This window comes from Homalodisca vitripennis, chromosome 1, assembly GCF_021130785.1.
Source record: "Homalodisca vitripennis isolate AUS2020 chromosome 1, UT_GWSS_2.1, whole genome shotgun sequence".
Lineage (NCBI taxonomy): Eukaryota > Metazoa > Arthropoda > Insecta > Hemiptera > Cicadellidae > Homalodisca > Homalodisca vitripennis.
This window is the reverse complement of record NC_060207.1, coordinates 79,979,241-79,999,581: the sequence shown is the minus strand read 5'-3', so window position 1 is coordinate 79,999,581 and position 20,341 is coordinate 79,979,241. Positions and strand designations below refer to the sequence as shown.

The window sequence follows — 20,341 nt, the reverse complement described above, 5'->3', positions numbered from 1 at the left end:
ACACCGCCACCATAACCTTCCACAACGCTGGGTGGTCCGCCATTGCCGTTGTGATTGACATGCACTCGCTATTTTCAATATTACCTCATCCCTCTTCCGTGGATCTATGATGACACTGGCGAGATCTGAGAGCCATCAAAGTTTTGGGCTGCTTCTAAAAATGTCTCAATTTCAAAAAAGACAATTAAGCCGAGATGGAAAATTGGACTCTGAAATCATGTTCAGATCATTTCCCGATAATTTCATCAATCGAATGCCTATTCGATTAGCCCATCACTGCGGCGCCAAACCGAATTGCTCAAGACAATTACTCGAGTGGGGCAACCGCGCATTGCTAAACCACCATTAGGCTAATTACGGTTTAACAGCCGATCATAACACAGCAGTGCGGTTTAAAGTAGCATTCTACGCCAGCCGCTGCACTGCTGGTGCATCATTGCCGCACTCACTGCAGCACTGGAGCTGAACCACCTCATTGTAATAAAAACGCTTAGTGATGTTTAGCCGCTGCACTGCTGGTGCACCTTTGCTGCGGTCACTGCAGCACTGGAGCTGAATCACTTCATTGTAATAACAACGTTTAGTGATGTTTAGCCGCTGCACTGCTGGTGCACCTTTGCTGCGGTCACTGCAGCACTGGAGCTGAATCACTTCATTGTAATAACAACGTTTAGTGATGTTAGCCCCTGCACTGCTGGTGCACCTTTGCTGCGGTCACTGCAGCACTGGAGCTGAATCACTTCATTGTAATAACAACGTTTAGTGATGTTTAGCCGCTGCACTGCTGGTGCACCTTTGCTGCGGTCACTGCAGCACTGGAGCTGAATCACTTCATTGTAATAACAACGTTTAGTGATGTTAGCCGCTGCACTGCTGGTACACCATTGCTGCGCTCACTGCAGCACTGGAGCTGAATCACTTTATTGTAATAACAACGTTTAGTGATGTTTAGCCGCTGCACTGCTGGCGCAGGAGTGTACTCTCTCTCCTCAAAACTGCAAAAGTGCATTAAATTTTCAAGATAGAAAATACCTGTTCAATAAATAAATATCGGCCCAATTATACCAGTTTTGAGCAAAATATTCGAAAGACATTTCTAACGAGAATGTTTTATTTTTTAAACAAACGAGACAAGCTTTCTGAACACCAATTTGGATTCAGGAAAATTAAATGGGCGATAAACGCAGTGGCAAGTTTGGTTGATATGGTTGTAGAAGGGTTAGAACGTCAGGCTCACACATCGTGTCTTTGCCCTTCTAAAGCATTCGACTGTGTTGACCATGAAATACTGCAGTTTGTGTACTCCTATGAAAAATATTCAAACGCCCAAGGTGACAAAAACTCGTCTGAAACGCTTTCTGGTGTCAAATGCGTTCTACTGCCTGTCGAGTTTCTGGTTCTGCCCCAGTTCAATGATTGACTCCAGGGCTGGAAGTGGGTTGAAATTGGCGAAGGATGAAGGAGACTTGAGTGTATGAACAATGTTGTGAGTTTTGATGTGGTGGGAATGTGGTGCGAGTGCCACAGACTGCTGGCGCATGTTTGCTTCGCACACTACGGCGCTGGTGCTCAATAACTTCATTATAAAAACAAATTTAGTGATAAACATCACAACACCGACCGATATCCTCGTTGCCACAATTGCATGTTTAAATAATGAATCGTTCACCTCAACAATTTTAAAGGTTCTACATTGTTTTCTACAGTTTTCAAACGCATCAGTATGTTCATCGTCTTTACTGTATTTATAGCTTGAATTATACCACTTTTTCAACGTCCTCATTGTAATTTAAAAGATTCTAATTAAATATACATTGTATACTAAGGACTACCGTTAAAGTGTACAAAATTGTGTAAAAGAGGCTACGAAGTTTATGTATTAACCATTCGGTGATTGATTGGTGGACTTTCGTCATTGAGTTATTTAATGAATTGAGATTGTCATTTATTTGTCAAAATTAGGAAACCCTTAACTTAGGCTGTGACTATTAGGCAAATGCTGTATTTTTTCACCGCTCAATTACTTGGAGCCTAGCGATCTTAGAGCGTGAAATTGCTACGAAATTTAAGACCGTATTTTCTGTTGTGCTAGGGAATGATATTACCGTTTTATAAAATTATGTGAAATTCAATAGATGATAACACCATTATGACGACCAAATATGCAGAGGCTGCACTCCGTTTATTCACGCGTTCCATATGCGAAGCTCAAAACATTGTTATTAGTATAAACCATTTTTAAGTATGAAGGTATCAAAAATAAAATAGATTGTTTAAATTTTTTATCAGTATATAAAAGAAGCCACCACACGTATGCGAACCGGTCTAGTAAAACTTGTGAACAATAACATCTGGCAACAACACTTTCTATTCCTGTAGTTTACGACTAACTGACTTTCTCAAGGCTTCTTAGTGAAATCATACACTTAACTAAAACATGTAGCTAAAATAAGCTTTAAATAGCAATTTTTATACTAATTTATTTTACTTTATGTGGTGAATCTGGAGTTGTTACGTCCTAAGAAACCTCAGCAGGACAAGTATAATTTGTCGTTTCCTTTACTAAATTATGTGCGTTTTGTGCACGTCACGATTAAAGATTGTATCTAGTAATAACAGGCTTATGCGTTCGGAGTCAAGCCTAAAGGTTTAGCTTTACACCGCCACGAAAAATTGCTAACACTACTATAATCCTGAGGTATTTCTTCCTCGTTGTGGAAATCCACATTCAGTGAACGTTTTACTTGACATTCACTTTGGTCTCGCTCCATCTTCTTCTGTTATTAAAGATTATCTCATCTCAGCTCATAAAAATACTGTCATCTGCATATTCCTAAAATACTGCAAATAAAAATGTATTCTAAATAATGAACTAATTAAATAAGATTTGAACCAGTGATCATCTTCTACTATACGCAAAATAATTTAAAACGTATCGGTGAGTGACTTCTGTTTCATATGTACTTCAGTATTCTGAAAGTATTCTTATTAAGAAATTGTATTCCCTGAACATACTGAAATGTTTGCATTTCAGCCAACGGAAAATACCTGCCAAATGTTGCAGGTTTTTAAATTATATTATTATCACTCGCTCAAAGCTCCATTTTTACACTAAATGTTTACAGGCTAAGTACAGGATTTTTATAAAACCATAATAGCCTAGGTTTCTAATATGCTTAAACCACATTGAAAATAAATGTTCATAAATTCACGACTAAATTATAAAATCTTAGAGTAAATATTTCTAACAAACCGAGAATCATATTCTTCAACTTGTATAAGTTGTTCATTGTAGTAAATAAATACGGTATTTATTTGACATTTATTTTGTTTAATAATAATTGCCATAGTCCTAAGTATCTTCAGTTCAAGGACTTTTAATATACTCTTCCTTAGGATAACGTATTTAGCAGGAAATAAGTTCCAGTTGAAACGTTAGTTCTGATCTACGAACAGAATTTCAAAGATGAAGGGTTGAATTGTATTTGTAATTTGTATTGTATGGATTTGTATTGAATTGTAAGCGCCTGGCGCACAACCCAGAAACTTGGATATCCAATCCGGTCCACTATAATATTTCCAATCCGATTGACTACAGTATAACCTTAACTATTACAGAAAGATAACTAATTTTGAATTTATACATGAAACTTTATAGTAATGAATTAATAGCATTGCAGTATAAAGTAACACAATAATTCAATACGGTACTAGAGAGTAATACGAATAAGGCGAAATACTTCATGAATCAGGAAGCGGCACTTCAGACACAAATCAGAGAAATGATACAATGCTGCCAATCGCGCACTCGATTAATCCCCATCGAATGGAGTATCACGTACAAAACCAATCAATGTACCTTGGCAGTAACCTAGTACTTCAACACACTACAATAGCGGGTGGTGGGGGTGTACTATACATAATAAGGAAGCCGCACTTGAATACAAATCAGAGAAAGTATCCAATACAGTGTTGCCAATCGCAACACTCAATTAATCCCTACCGACTTTGGTATCAAGTACAACGCCAATCAGTGTACCAGCGCCAAGACGAGTGACCTGATTGTCAGGTTAGACCAGGCCTCTGCAGTCCTTGGTAAACAAACACTGTAACAGTTACGCCTTTTGTTGATCGTTATATAACAGTTGTGCGGATAATAATAATAGTTACTGCAAAGCAACTGTAGTGAAAGCTCTCTAAAGCGCTCGGTGTTCCTGTGCGAGGCGAGAAATACTTCCTTGCTTTTACGAGCACACACTGTTTTTACTTTTTTGCGTATAATGTAATTTTCAGTAATTAAAAGCAAGGAATAAAATTTACTATTACAGACCAAGCACTAAAACGTAGCGCTCGCTACCTGTGAAACCTATCGTTGAAGTCTCTGAGGAAACTGTTTGGGAGGGTTTTTTTGTGGCATATGATTCACTCCTTGAGACAGTTAAATTTAGATAAACGTATTATGGGTTTTAGTGGCTTTTTGGCTAAACATAGTTAAACATTTGCTGATATAAAACAGAAGCCTAACCGGTTGTGTAGTTTGTGTCTTAAAACTATACCAGGTTGCTACTAGTAGATCTAATAGAAGTTATAATTTAGTCAGGATATATATATATATATATATATATATATATATATATATATATATATATATTTGCATTATTTATTATAAACATTAGTTTAACCTTCAAAATAGTTTGTATAGTTTTGACCACGTGTATTATTCATAATAATTATTTATTAATATGTTTATATAAAAATATCATACCGCATCTACGAGTGTATGTTATACTGATTATGCTTTATTAATGATACCTTACTTATAATGTATTATATACTTAGCCTAACAATTAATTACTATTTTTACCATTTATTGTTGGTGCATTGATGTGTTCTATATTGATTTGGGCTTATTCTGTTTAGCTGGACTTCCTTTATGTAACGTCTCGTTACTTCCTTCACAATTTTATTATTGATTATTATTAATTTGATTTATATTTATGCGTAAATTTTTTAAAATTACTCCTAATACTTCTTAGAAAAAAAGTACAAATTTATACTTTTTATTTTGGAAATACAATGGTAAGACAATTGATTTATTTAATATATACTATACTCGTATTGAAGAAGGTTTAGGTATATAGTTATTTGTCAATCCTAAGTACCCAGAGATCATAATGATTCATCCCCGTAAATTGAAACGCATTCTGGTTGTTATAGATTCATCAATTGTACTTATGCTGCATTCAGTTATGTTATATTAGGAAAACAGTTCATGAAAAATATCTACTTTTGCTCTAATAAGCATGCTTACACGATAGTAAAATCACAATATTTACAGACATGTGTAATATTTGAATTCACTATCCAGCAGATTTCCTATGATGAAAATATGAAATTTTCTCAAAACGAGAACTACAGAAAGAAGATAGAACTTACTCATTTTATATCCAACTTTTCTCAATTTCTATAGTTTTGAGTGTTATTATATTATTCCTTTACAGGTGAAGTCAAATTTTGGAAATGTTTCGCACAGGAAAATTTACCAATTTTTAAATAAAATATAAAAAAATACTATACATATAGACGGAAACTTTAGCCAGGACTACAACTGACGCATGCGATATGATTGGAAGTTGCTTTTACCATGTTCTTGCTAAGGATTGTTGTACAAATAATTCTAAGCCAAAAATAGATGAGGAGTCATATTTTATAACACACTTTTAGTCAGTCTCAGTTTAACATTTCTTGACTAAAGATGGGTTTAAATATCTTAATTGTGATATTTGTGCTAGTAGTGTTGTGAGGCAGTCTGAATCGGAAAACGTAGAAGATAGTAAAATTCCTTTAATACTCAGATAAATTAAAACTATTTCTATGAAATGCAGCAAACGCCGCGTCTTTGACCTAATCCATAGCGTCACCGATAAGTTCCGACGTCTTCTCCCTTTCTAAGCAAATACGAACTGTTGCGGAACCAAAGCTATCGGCCGTTGTCACGACATGGAAGGGCTCGGCCTAATGTTATGATCCCACCGTCACTATCACTGGACTGTCACCGATATCACAGTTTCATAACGCCTCTCGTGACAGTGATAGTGATAGTGATAGGCCAGTTCCGGACAGCCGCCGGCATTGTAGTGATCGTGTCGTGATATTCACGCGGGTTGCTCAACTTCCGAGACGACTTTTACTTTTATTTCACAAGTGGCCGGTCGGCCGAACAACTCGCCTACTACTACTACTACTGCCAGCTGTATCTGGGTCGGGGAAGGGGCGCAGGCTCTCTGAAAAAGTTAAATTATATTAAATACTTTACTTTTGGAATTAAAGGAAAAGAAGTCTTAATAAATAGGGCAATTATTCTTCATATTTGTGACCTGATTACTTATATAGCGGAATCGATCTGTATGGTTCAATGTCCTGGCAAGCTGGACTCAAGTCTCAAAATGGCAGAAACATTAGTTTTCTAAACCCTTTATTCAGTGCACACTTTTATTTTTACAAGTTGAACCTTTAAACCGAATTATATATAGTAAATATTTGGAAACAACGACGTTATTTCCAGACTCTAATTACAATATCTGTAGTTTAATTATACATTAACCGTAAATTATAACCATTTAAAGAATATACAGAATGAGTTTTAAAAATATTTAAAACTTTCTAAATGATTTGTCAACTCCATAACTAGGAAATTGTTGAATTTGAACATTTAATCAAGAAAAACAAAAACAAAATTTTGGATATGTATCTAGAAGATCAAATTTTTCTTACAAAGTAATTTAAACTATACTAATATAAAGAATGATTGAGATTGTTTGTGTATCTAACTACAAACAACCTTCTTGTTTGACAGTTACGCACACATACTGTCTGTTTATACGTGTAGATAAAGTTTCAATTCATCGTTGCCACAAAGCTATCTCCGATCTGCTCAAGGCGGCCTTAGGAACACGCTCACAGTTTTGTCTGACAGACAGTTTTGAGTGACAGACAATGAATCCTGTGGTAATGGGCGTGAGAAGGTTATGACATTCACTGAGACAAGTACAAACGGCTGGAAGCTAAGAGGATAACGGCCTGCAGTAACGCCTTAAAGTGGTCAGGCTACAGAGGTTGAATGAGAGGAAACCCGAGTCTCAGTGGGAGGGGATTAAATCAAAACAATATCAAGAGTCTCCAGTTAATCACCCGAGCCGCTCCAGCTGCGAGGATCAAAGCTCCAGGTGGCTCCAGGTCCGGTGTTACGGAGAGGAAACGGCGAGACGACACGGTCAAGGCCGGGATGAGTTATAGGCGGAGGTCGTCGTTCGATGGGGAGGTCTCGCTAAATCGCCTCACACAACGGTCAACGGCCGTATTATTATTCACACAGGACAACTCGCGAATTTTGCGGCTGCTGGAGGATGCTGTAAGTTATGGCTCTGGCCGTCCCCAGTAAAATATCAATATTATTAGACCGTTGAGATGATGCGTGGCCCCGTCCCCGTCCTTTGACCACCTGTCCTGCCGCCCCCTGACATTTCCCAGCTGCGGGAACGCGGGTTATATAAGCGCGTGATACAGTGCTGTCGCCCCAGGCAAAGGTTAGACGTGTAATCGCGTAGACAATGGTTTAGCTACGGCGGTACCGTACATACACCCCACTGACAGTAAATCTTAATAAGTTCGCAGCAGAAAAGTGTAGCAGTCCAGCTAATCCTCGGCAAAACATCTTCATCGAGTACTCCAAAGTAAACTCATATTGATAATAATCTATTATTGTAAAGTATATCTCACATCCATACGTAAATATTAATCGTAATTCATAATAAATTGATTAATGTCAAAATTAATGAACCCGATTTAAAATATCACGTAAGTTGGAAATGTTAAATTGGCCACCGATTGCCATGTACGAGTAGATGTTTTCATCCATTCGACTGATATTCACATCTGTCAATATGAAGGAGCAGTATATGGTAAAATTGTAATATTGTAAATATATTAATATGTAATATCGTATTACTAAATGTAAATAATGAAATACTGAAAAAAAAATTAAAAAAATTAACAGATGTACTGCCAACATTTACCATCGTTATAATTTAACATTTTCATATACTGACTTACACTTGCTTTATGTCTTGTGATTTTGACACCTGTAGATGAGGGAAGATTCCAGTCATCGAAACATTCTGTTATATTTATATGTGTGTGAGTCACACAAGTCACAAAAAATCTTTATTCGGTCATAATAAAACAGGATAGTTGACAGTCCCATGAGACAAAGAGTCTGTTACAAGAGTGCGTGCGGGAAAAAGTAAAACATTTTTAAATAACATATAATTCCATGTGTGTGTGTGTGTGTGTGTGTGTGTGTGTGTGTGTGTGTGTGTGTGTGTGTGTGTGTGTGTGTGTGTGTGTGTGTGTGTGTGTGTTGTGTGTGTGTGTGTGTTTGTGTGTGTGTTGTAACTTTTTTTTTGATATCTAATACTTAGTATTTTTTTTTAAAGTATACAGTTTAAAGTACATTAACAATGACACAACGCCTTTGTTTCTTAATAAACTGAAAAATATTTTTAGGGATTTAAAACATTTAGAGTTATAGCTACATTAGTTCATAAGTACAGTTCAGCGAACTTTCATCTAGCATAGTTCTTGACGACAGCTTCAGAGGTATTCTTCAAAGTCAAATTCTGGCCATCTTGTGTTTTAGGGCATTTTCTAAGGTAGATGAATACTTACCTAATCGCCGAAATCTAGAACAGCATTTAAACTCACTCTCTCCGAAACTCAGTATAATTGCAAACGAATTGAAAATAATAAATAATGTTTACATAGAAAAGTTTGACATTCGACAGAGTCAATTAATATTTCGCAACTTCAGAGACCAAGATGGCATTTTTCGCTACTTTAAATACCAGTGGGGCGTAGTCCACAAAAACTTTCGAAATAAGAATAGGCCTCTATTCATCCCAGGGACCGTTAGACTGTACGTGTAACATTTCATTATAATCGGTTGAATAGTTTACGCGTTAAAGCAAAACAAACAAACAAACAAAGGCATACTCGCATTTATAATATTATTAGGATTAAGTTGTTATTAACATTAAGACTGCTACATAAAGATTATTAAAAGTTCAATTCAAGTTTGCAGATCTGGGTTTTATAGACTCCATGGGCAGATTCTAGTTAACTGGAAAGAATATAGACGAAAATGTCAGAATATCAGGTAATACCAGCTGAATATCAGCTACAAGGCCAAATCTCCAATACACTATACTGCTGATAGAAAACTAATTTGAATGAAGCTTTTAGAGACGAATGGCGAACAAATATTATTTGTTTAGTAAAATTAAATTTTTTTAGTTAAATTAACGATCAATTAAGTATTTTTATTCATAACTTCTGTTACTGAAACAAAGTCCCTGCTTTTTATAGTTTTTCTTCGATTAAAAAATTGTTATAATGAGACATTAATTGTTATAATTAACACGTGACATTCTTAGAGGGGCCTGTCACGATAGTGCTAGACGGACATTTTAGTGACATCACTGTTCGATTCAGGTCATGCAAACAAGAATCAAACAGTATGCCAGAAATTGTTTAGTTTTCTCGAGGTGCGGATGACTTGGCGGCCCTCCCCGGATCTCTGTGCGGGTGCGGCAAGTCACCGAGACTTGTGTCCCGGACCGGCCCAGTAAGAGGCTGCTCCAGGACACCAGTCGCCATTATGCAAGGCCAGGTCCCCACCCACCTTATGAAACAATGTCCGATTACTTTAGCACAAAGACAGCCTTTCACGCAGCCACGGTCGCCACGCCACCGGCCGCCGCGCCGCCTGCTACAGTTTCCTCGCGCACCATGATCGCTCGCCTCGACATTCGGCCCGCTCTTGTGCAAACACGGGTAATGTGAGATCGTAATGTTGCAAACAGCGATTTGGCCCTATAATCACCGCGAAATCACCTGACTAGGACCATTAGCCCGGTGACCCGACCATACTCTATATCTGAAGTTGGGAAAATCACTGGATATCGAGAACTTTCTCATATATTTAATGGCTAAATACACGTCAAAACCACGGAAACGGAGTTCTCACATTCGGCAGGTGTGGTTACTGCTTGAAAACCTGTATGAAACTTTGGAGCTTACATCGTTTTTATCTGGTTAACAAGCTCGTGTTGTCAAATGTTAGCAAAATGATTAGTGTAAGCTTTAACCACCTTTTTGTATGTTTCTTACTTTTGAAATTGTTTCTATAGCTGCGATAAAGTTTGCTAACCCATTACCAGATAGCATAAAATACACATAATAACTTACTGAAAAATTCAATTATATAAATCAATGCATAACTTTAAAGCGTTCCTTAAGCCTCATTCTTGTCTTCTGGTACCCTCCCCAGTTCTTCCGAATCTAAAGGTCATACTTTGCGGCTGTAACTATGAGGCGTGAATTTCAAAATGATACTACAATGGTTTTATAAAACTAATAACATTGTTGCATTTGAACTGCAAACATTAATTAGTTCCATTTGTCCAATGCTTTAGTTAATAATATAAATTAAACTAATGGATAGTATCTCAACAACAAAAGATCCAAATACTCAAACTGTCTCTTCTAGCAGAATGGTTTAAAGTTCCAACTTATATACTCGGATTAGAACCTCGTATATGTCATGGTATTTTCAAGCCCTAGAAGTATTGGCAGATCTAATTCCGGTATGTATTGTTATAATAAGGTACTATTTATGAGAACTGTGTTTGAAGTTAATGATTTTAATATCATTAGCCAATAAACAACGAGGTACTCGACTTAAGATACTTTCAATGTTGAAGCTAGCTAGCGCCGATATCTAAAAAAGAAGAAGAAAAGCTTGGTACAGTCTCCATTAAACGAGAGTACCGGACCTGCAGAATATTTCTGTAAATATACTATTAAGTTCCTTAAAGATCAAGGAAAAGAAAATAATTTTAATTAATGTAAGATTGAAAGCTTTGTTACCATTAGAAATGGTAGTACATTGACGCTTTCAAGTTTCTCAAAGACCTGATTTCAAGGACTAACTTAAATTAGACTAACTTACCAACGTAACTTAAAGATTCTTTAGTTCAAATTTTTAATACAGATTACGAGACATTCTATTAAAAACCTGCGGTCTAGTTAGAAATTACATGGCGTTTGCGGCAATATTCCAATTTCCACGAAACTCTGAACAGAACACAATCTCCGTTGCCAACACGGGTCATTTGGAGACGCCATAAAAGTCTGCGGCGTTTTTTAATTCAGCTCGCTGCACCGCACCGACCGTGTTTGTACACTTCCTGCGCAAGGAAGCAAAAATGACAACCCATTAGCTGCAGTCTTGCGGTTTCAGTGGATTACAACTCATTTAAATGAGTTATTATGGAAGTGCAACGCGGGTTATATAAGGAGGCATTTGATTGATTCTCCGCTTAGTCATTGGCGTGGTACGCCGAGCCGGGGCTAAAGGTAAACTCGGGAGCATTTACGATCAACAGCGAAACGGCGGGCGTCCTGTTGACATTTTGCGTAAGAGCGTCCTTTACAACCCCATTAGAGTCGTCTCGCCTAGTTGAGAAACTGCCTGCAACATCTGCCTCTGTTGTGCAAAACCAATTAAAACTCGTTGACAAGTATAGTTTTGTGCAGAAATATGACCATAACATATGCTAGTCAGTGGTTACTGAACTTATTTCAGTTTTGAAATATTGCGCAGAGGTTAACAGGGTGTACACAATCTTTAGTAGAGTAGATTTCATTATGTTAGGAAACATAACAATGTAAAATTATACTGTCTGCTACTGTACTGTATATGGATTACATGTTTCAAATAGTAGTGTTGACATGGGCTTAAGATCAACAATAGAGGATCTTCTTAACCAAAAGTTGTTTGTGTTTCCTCGAACACCTAACGCTTAGGCAGTCTTGGGTGGTATAGCACCTCAGAAAGACATGCAGACCACGAATATAAAAGGCGAGGGGAACAGAATTTGGCATGGAACTTTCATACTTCAAGTGGAATTCAATGGGTTCAGCAGCCTACTAATACAGCCAAAACCATATCTTCGTAGTTCCAACTACTCGTGAACTTTATAATTCCTTTGGAAGCCATTTAGTTTATTAATGCCATCGGCCAAAACATTGCCTCGATTATCTATTAACAAGTTTTACATTACACATCCATTACATTATTGAGCTCATCCTTGATGCAAGTTCAGCTTAAAGTTCGTAATTGTGTGTCGATTATGTTACTGTTCCTGAAGGTTGACTGTTTTTTAAATTACATTTTCACATGTTTTTGGCCAACAAAATTTATTGAGGGCTACTATTGCCGAAGTAGTGTATACAAGTTGTAAATTCCGTATTCATACAAGAATTATATACAACCAAGCAACAAAATATATTAGGCAATATATTTGTACGTAAATAATGCTTTCCAGAGTTCCATTGTTCTATGATAATCAAAGTAACAACTAGCCCAAATTCCAAATGTATGTTCAATAAGGCATAATCCCATACCAATAATCCTTTTGCCAGGCATAAAATATTAAAACAATGTATTGTATAGACTCGCATACAACTCTTTACTTATCAGACAGGAATGTGAGCAAAACATCCTCTTACCGCTTCCTCCAATGAAATGATTACCAACCGGAAACACTAAGTTTAGAGGTTGTTAATACCTTTAAACAATGCAGGAACAGAAACTCGCAGTGGGTTGAAGAAAAATGGAAAAAGAGAGAATCCCAGTCTAAACTACTATAGAAACAACAGCTGTGGGCAAAACTGTGTTGTTACTGTTAAGTTTAAGAGTTTCCACTCCAATATAAGTTTTTTAAACGCATTTGAGAGTAAGTTAGAAAGTGAAAGAAGTATATTCTGAAAAATTTTAGTATTAACCGGAAGTTCCGCTTCCGAAAAACGTTCTCGAGTTTCAGTGGTCGGAAACCATTATCAAATGCGTTATCTCTAGAACATAGAGATATTACTTCCAGAAAGCTGTGATGACCTCAGTACGTTTTTGGGAAATGAAATGGCTCATATTAATATATTGTATACGTTTTCAGTTCTAAACAAGCTTCGATTCTAATAATTAAGTTTTTCGTGCAGATCTCACTAAACTTATTGTATTCATATTTATAATCTGTTATTATTGAAAGGAGGGACAGTTTACTGTATATTACTATATACAGGACGTTTGTTATACTATATACTGTTATGGACAAAAGCGAAAAGACCAATCTAACTCTGTTATTATAAAATAAAATTATTCAATCCAGTTGAAAGAATTATTGCTTTTTCGCTTTGTACAATTCATATTTTAATGGATCAAACGTTTATAACATTCGGAAATTATTAAAACCAAGAAATCGTTGATTGATTTTAAATTATGATGTAAAAGAGAGCTTGGTTATCTTGCAAACCCTGTACACCGTTTTGCATCAGTTCCTGCTGTAATACATTATACAACAAGTAGACAATTCAACCGTAAACCTGTTCCAATGAAGCATGAACCTTAGATCAGACAGTTTCCAGTACGGCCGATAATCCAGAACCCACCTTGGAGAGAGCCTTTTAGTAGTTTTCCTTCAATGATGCATCGTGATATTGCTTTGATAATCTGTGAATGATTAATTCTTTTTGAGTATGAGACGATAAGTTTTCTTAACTCCAGATTCAATGGAAGTATCATTTTCCTGTAGATGTCGTATAAGTAGCTTAATTGCTTATTAGCTCACCTATTAAATAACATAGCTGTAATAAAATAGCTGTAATTGATGAATAACAAGTTAGGTGTAGCAGATGGGAGTGGAAGCAGACGTCAGTTACAGTGCAGTTAATACCTGACAACCCATTAGGCCTTCCGAGCTGGAAATTGCTGACTAAGCGTCCACCATTTATCAGGGAGTCTTTTTAAGAACCGACACTACTGTGTTGTTGGGAAACACTATTTCTTTCTTTCTACAAAAGACTATAACGAATTTGAATAATCAAGTTTAGCAGGGCTACAATATACAAGTAGTCTTGTCAATTTTTTTTCTCGATTTTGATTTTCCGCATTATCTTTTTACTTGTATTAATTCTATGTATATTATATAAAAATAAACGATATTGTGTGTGTGTGTGTGTGTGTGTGTGTGTGTGTGTGTGTGTGTGTGTGTTGTGTGTGTGTGTGTGTGTGTGTGTGTGTGTGTGTGTGTGTGTGTGTGTGAGTGTGTGTGTGTGTGTGTGTGTGTGTGTGTGTGTGTGTGTGTGTGTGTGTGTGTGTACATATAAATACCTTTCAGTTTTCTTTAGGTCACTACTAGTGGATAATTAGATTTTCACGAAAGAGTGAACTATTGTGATCATTTTAGAGATCTTGTATTTGTTCACTGTCCTCATATCTTAAACAAAATATGAATGAAGTACAATATTAGAAAAAACGAATATTCATTACATTATACTTTCTCATATTTTTAAATAGCGTCCATTACTGGTAGAGTTATCAAAATGTCTTTTTTTATTCAAATCTTGTTGTTTCGCCTACGTTTTTATTTACTATGCAATTCAACGAAGTACGTTAGATAATTATGACACGAAACACCTTTTATTAAAATGTATGTTTAATTCATTATCAAACCGTTTCAGAACTTTGATCAAGTTGGAGACTTTAACGCTCTGTTGAAAGAAGTTTTTAATAGTTTAATTTTGACGTGTATACAGAAGAGTAAAGAGAGATAGATCAATACTTTTACTTAGTTTCTACCTCCTTTGGACGTATGGAAATAATATCCTAAGGTTTTAAATAAAAGTTTTGAAGTACGCCGTATAAATAAGGACCTATATTTATAACAGGCTGTTTAAATATTGTTTATACAATTCATTTTGCTATTTCGATTTTAGCTTATAATATAAGTGGTTGTTTACTAATTACACTTGTATTTTAAAGTCTGTGTAGTTCATTAGTAAACTTTCACCTAAATTATTTATTTGTTATTTTCAATAAATTTAAATGATCTACTATGTACTACTGTATATTGCTTATTCTCTCTGGATTTAATTGTGATGAAGCAACGCTAACCAACGGATTACGTGGACTGGATCAACAGAAGGATTAATTATTTTGGTTTGGAGTATAGTTGTGAAATTTAAAGTGAAGGAAACAGGTGCTATATAGAAAGCAATTATGGTTCCGCAACAGTTGCCAAATCATCGGTTGATCAATCACGAATTAGGAAGTCTGACTGCTTTGCCAGAAGATGCACCATTACCAACTGTTAATCATTGGCCTATTGGTGAAATCAGTTGAGAAAGTACAAAGGCCAACCTCCGTTATACAAATAAACGAAATCATTTATTTCGGTCCAGTCAAACTTTAAATCATTTTGGAACAGAATGGTTGTGAAGCACCTCGAATAGGACTGCATGGGGATGTTAACTCGTCCAAAATATATGTATTCAAAGATAATTACTCGTAGACGCCTAGTCGTGCTACAATCATTCTAATTTTGTCCATAATGTTCGAGTTTCCACACAGTGTGTTTGAATTTTATAACAATGCTGGTCAAGGCTAAAAAACAATAATGATTCAAAATAGGGTACGTCAGATATTAAACAAATATCAAGGTAGCAGTATTTGTATCGAGTACATATTTGGTCCTCGGAGACCATGGACCCAATACATGTGGAGGAGGCTGGGCGTGCAGCCTTGCCGAAATCTTGGCGTGAAGGCCCCTTCTTCTTGGTCTGTGGTAAAAGGAAAACTCAATTGGAAAATAGTTGCCATTAGTATCTCATTTAGGTGGACTATTTTAGCCGTTCATTTAGACTCTGCAACGCATTACAAAATAACTCCTTCGTAATACAAATAGTAACCATTATTTAATAGGGTTTTTAACTGTCACTATAATACACGTTGATAAAAGTTTATGAATTTTCCAAAATATAAAGATTTTTTCATTACGATGATTAGAAAAGAAAACCAGAAGCAAGACTTTAGATGCCAAACTATGCAAAAAGCTCCCGAATGTTTTTAATATCTGCATGTATTTTTGTAGGTATTTCTTCTTATTTGGAAGAGTCAATTCATTATACCAAAATTTGTTTTGAGGCTGCATTGTAAATGTCAACGCTCACGAAGTCTTCTCCATAAGAATATCAAACCTGCTGTTTTTGAAAATATTATAATAAATTTTCTATGACAAGCTTTCGACATTTACGTCCTAAGCAAGTTTGGGAGTGCGGTGAATACAGAGCAAACGTGAATGAATGATGTGTGGGTGAATTAAAAGATAATTTGTTATAAGCATTAACGTTTTTGGCAAATGGCATCAAGCCCAATAACGAACCGAGGGACCGAGGGGAGGGTTCTCCTCCTTCAGTTTCAGTAGGAGGCGAACCATGGACATTTCGTTCTTCGTTCTTAGGTATGTCAACAGGGCATACTCGATTAATCTAGTTTCAAATGCTAAATTCTATATCACCGCTCATCTTTGAAGGGTGATATAGAAACCCTTACAAGCCATCGTGCCATTGAAATGGTTAGTGTAGACGTATTTCAACTGATACAAAATTACCAATTCATTTGAGAGAAGGATGTTATTCTTATTGCTAGAAATAGTTCGCCCCAAAAACAATGATCAAACTCAGTTTACGACATTATAGTGATTCGAAATTGATAACATTATGCTAAGAAGTATATAGCTATAGTAATAATGTATAGCTCAAAGCCAATAAAAATCCTTGAATATGGAGGCAATTATGTTACTGTCATGCTTAAGAATGGTTCCTTTTTAATGTTCAAATAATGCAATGTAAATCATTCGGTGATTCTTGATATATATTGTTGTATCAAAGTACTATAATACGATAAGGTGTGTCTTGAGTTTTAAAAGCAGATCCGTGGAGACAACGATGGTAGTTTTACTTCTACCATTTTACGTGTTATTTCTTATTTAAAGATTAGAAGTTACTTCGTTAACAGTTTTAAAATTGCATACACCTATGTAAAACTCTGTATATTGTATGTAACATTGTAAAAAGTTGTATGGTAGCTGTGGCTTTATGTAAAGTTAGAAACCCTTTAAACATCCATGAAAATCGAAAGTAAATAATGTTCTTTATTAAATGTAGAGTTTTCTCACAAACTAGGATGCATTACAATTAACGGTTGTGGGTTTCGGCCGACTTGCCCCGGGTTGGCGGCGCGGCGGCAGGTCCAGATCGGTTTCTCCGGTCGCCGTTGACTGGGTCCACTGTGACGTAATGTTCCACTCGCCGCTGCGCCTGCGCTCTGGCGGAACGTTGCTCAACCCGCCACATAACACATCCCACATAAGTACATATACTTTTATGAGATTTTATCCGTCACTGACGTGTTATTCAAATCAAATAGGTTTACCTTTATGCGTCACAACGGAAACACCACATATCAAGAATTTGCAAAAAATACAATTTTAAAATCATGGAGATGAACAGCAAAGTTAAAGCATGCTAGGGTCCAGTCACTTTTCCTTTAGTGCGTTTATTACCAAGTTTATAATTGTATACTTATTTCCACGTTCAACCTTAAATAGAATTTTACATTTGAAAAAGATTACAAATACCAATTCTCGAAATTTCCCGTTTGTTATGTCACAACTTTTAACAATGGGATTTTTTTATTCTGTTATTATTTCAAATCATCCTTCCGTGCTGTAATGAAAAATAGTATAAAGCACAAATACAACCACATTTTAGTTATTCCTCTAATTTAAAGAATTTATTAATTCATCACTCAACATTTATATCTCCGTCCCATTCTTAACGATACCTAAATCATTAAAAATATATTATCTTCTTAGATTTATCCTCTTAATATGGTGAAGTGTGAATTGGGAAACGTGCTTTTGAGTATTGCACTCATTGTTTAATAATTGCAATATTTATCTTCTTTTCCTTTGCACTATTCCAAAAATGAAGGATTTAATTCCTTTATTTGATGTTTAACCTTCTATCGCTCCATAATTATTAATTTAATACTATGGATAATAGGCAGTGCAAGGACTAAGGTTAGGACTCGAGTAGTAGACAGCTATTGTGAGGTAATGAATGTGGTATTAGTCGATTATTGTCTGATGATGTTGTCTCATATGTTTCGAAATATTAATTCATTTAATGCACGAATTAATCATTAGTTTATTTCAAATGCATATTAGACCATTACATCATACCTTATTCAAAGAGTGTTACACTTATAAACACTAAATGAAATAAAATTAAGTCTGTGCATAATTAAAGCTGATTACACAGATGTAACTAAGTGTTATTAAAGGATTAATAGTTTTAACCAATCAATAGGATAGTTAAGGTAACTAATGTTCTGGATTAACTTCGTAAAAATGATACATTTATAATCGAAGAATCTGACACGCTAAAACCTCACATATATCATGGTAAGATCTTTTTTAAATAGAGACACTTAACTGTATTCATTGTATTAACAAATCTAAAAGTATAAACCATAAATTTTAACACGCCGATCATTGTACTGTATATGTAGTGTCAGGGCCATTCTGTCCAATCTTTAACTTCTGAACTGACTCTGCTTTCTCTTATCGGACCCTGTTACTTTCATTACTAGGGAAAGTCTCCCACTGATTAGAATTGCGTGCAAACATCTAATCTCGGCCACTTCCGTATATAATAAATGGACCTTGTTGAATGTTAGGTATTGTGAACTAAATATTCTCAAGGTGTCTTGGCCCGCCGCGCCGCCCGCCTTGCTTATCTTCCCCACGCATGCGCAGTACTGGACGCCGCGCCGACCCGCTGCTTAGTAACCTGCGCACTCGGTCTGTTATCGTTCTAATGTCAGCGGAAATGAATTGGCGTAGTTTTCATCGCGTGGGAACAATATTTGTGAATTACTTTCTTATCTGGGAGTTGAAAGGGAAGTTGAAAGCGCAATACAATAGCACCATTGAAGAGAAAGAGAGAGTTGTAACCGTGATACCAAAGAAATCCATCTTATCTTTGGCATTTTTATTCATAAAAAAATAGAACTTAACTCAAAGCTTAACTCAAAGTTATTTTGACTTCTCTAATTATATTTCAATTTGTTCCAGATTTGCAAGCCAGAGACAATATGTTGTACTTACCCACGACCACGTGAAAATAAGTCCCTGTAGTTACCCGAACAACTGTACCTATACTGCCAGCTACAACCTACTACATTAAGGTAAACTTTAGTCATGACAAATAATCCTCTCTTCTAAGAAATGTTAATCAATGTTTCTACTTTAATACTTTTGGAATTCTATCTACATTTCCCGTTGCAATAAAAAGATGTTGGTAATATGAACCAATATGGCTGTTTAAATTCTTTATTTACTACTCAAACCGAAGAGATCGATTATAATATAGGTGTAAAGTTGAGGTGTTATCTATCATTTACATTACACAACTACAAAATTACACAATACACAAGTACAACTTAAGACCCACACGTAAAATGTGTTCTACGCCAATATAATGAAATCCTGAATGACGTTTATGAAGTACGTACCAATACATTGTCCGAAATGTGTCTTTGCTAGTAAATTTCCCTTCTCCGCTAGTTTTTATATAATTCTATGTATCTTTCTGCACTTTATAGTTTGTATACTATCATTATTTAGGACCTGTATTTTACACAGTTTTTGTATTTGCCGGAGCATGCCAATTAAACTTAAAAACGATTTTAACAAATTTGGTATCTTGGACATTTTTAGTATAATTTTATTCAACTGTTTTTAAACATATAAAAATAGTTTTAAATTCTGATAATCGTATGGCGTAGATTAGTGCGAGTAAACGACACGAAGGCATATGTAATGCCGTAGCTACTGGCGTGGTTATTACCTAATCCAAACATCGGAGAGATCGGAGCTGCCGGCATGTTTGAGCAAGATGTGATAAAGATCGAGCCGGGACTTCGCACCCGCAGCGAGAGGTGTGATATGTAACAGATACCAGACCGGTGCGAGGAAATGTGCTATCATTTGCCGGCAGTAGCGCTGATTGCAGCCATTAATGAGGGGTTGCATCTCCAGCCTGCTACTCAGGCGTGATCTGCTCAGCCCATATAAGGCACAACCTCGTCAGTGCGGACTGGTCGAGACAGAAATAAACCCGAACGTACCATTATAAATAAGCAAAAACCAAAATATGACAAAAACTTGATCGACACTGTATCTCAGAATCACTTGACTCCTCGATCATCGAGAGAATCGAAATGCAAATTAAATTTAGTCCATTTTGGCGAAGTTTCATTTTTGCAAATAGAATTTCGTTTAGATTGTACGCTATCAAACTACTTTAATAATTGATTGAT

The 20,341-nt window shown here is 36.0% G+C and overlaps 1 protein-coding gene across 3 annotated transcripts in view; it reads left to right on the top strand.

Moving 5' to 3' along the window:
- Window positions 1–20,341, top strand: part of LOC124365368 (A disintegrin and metalloproteinase with thrombospondin motifs 16) — a 169,582-nt gene that overhangs the window by 7,210 nt on the left and 142,031 nt on the right. For all 3 annotated transcript variants that reach the window (XM_046821346.1, XM_046821356.1, XM_046821361.1), the window contains exon 2: window positions 19,095–19,207. The gene's annotated coding sequence lies outside the window, so the exon portion shown is untranslated. The remainder of the gene's footprint in view (window positions 1–19,094; window positions 19,208–20,341) is intronic.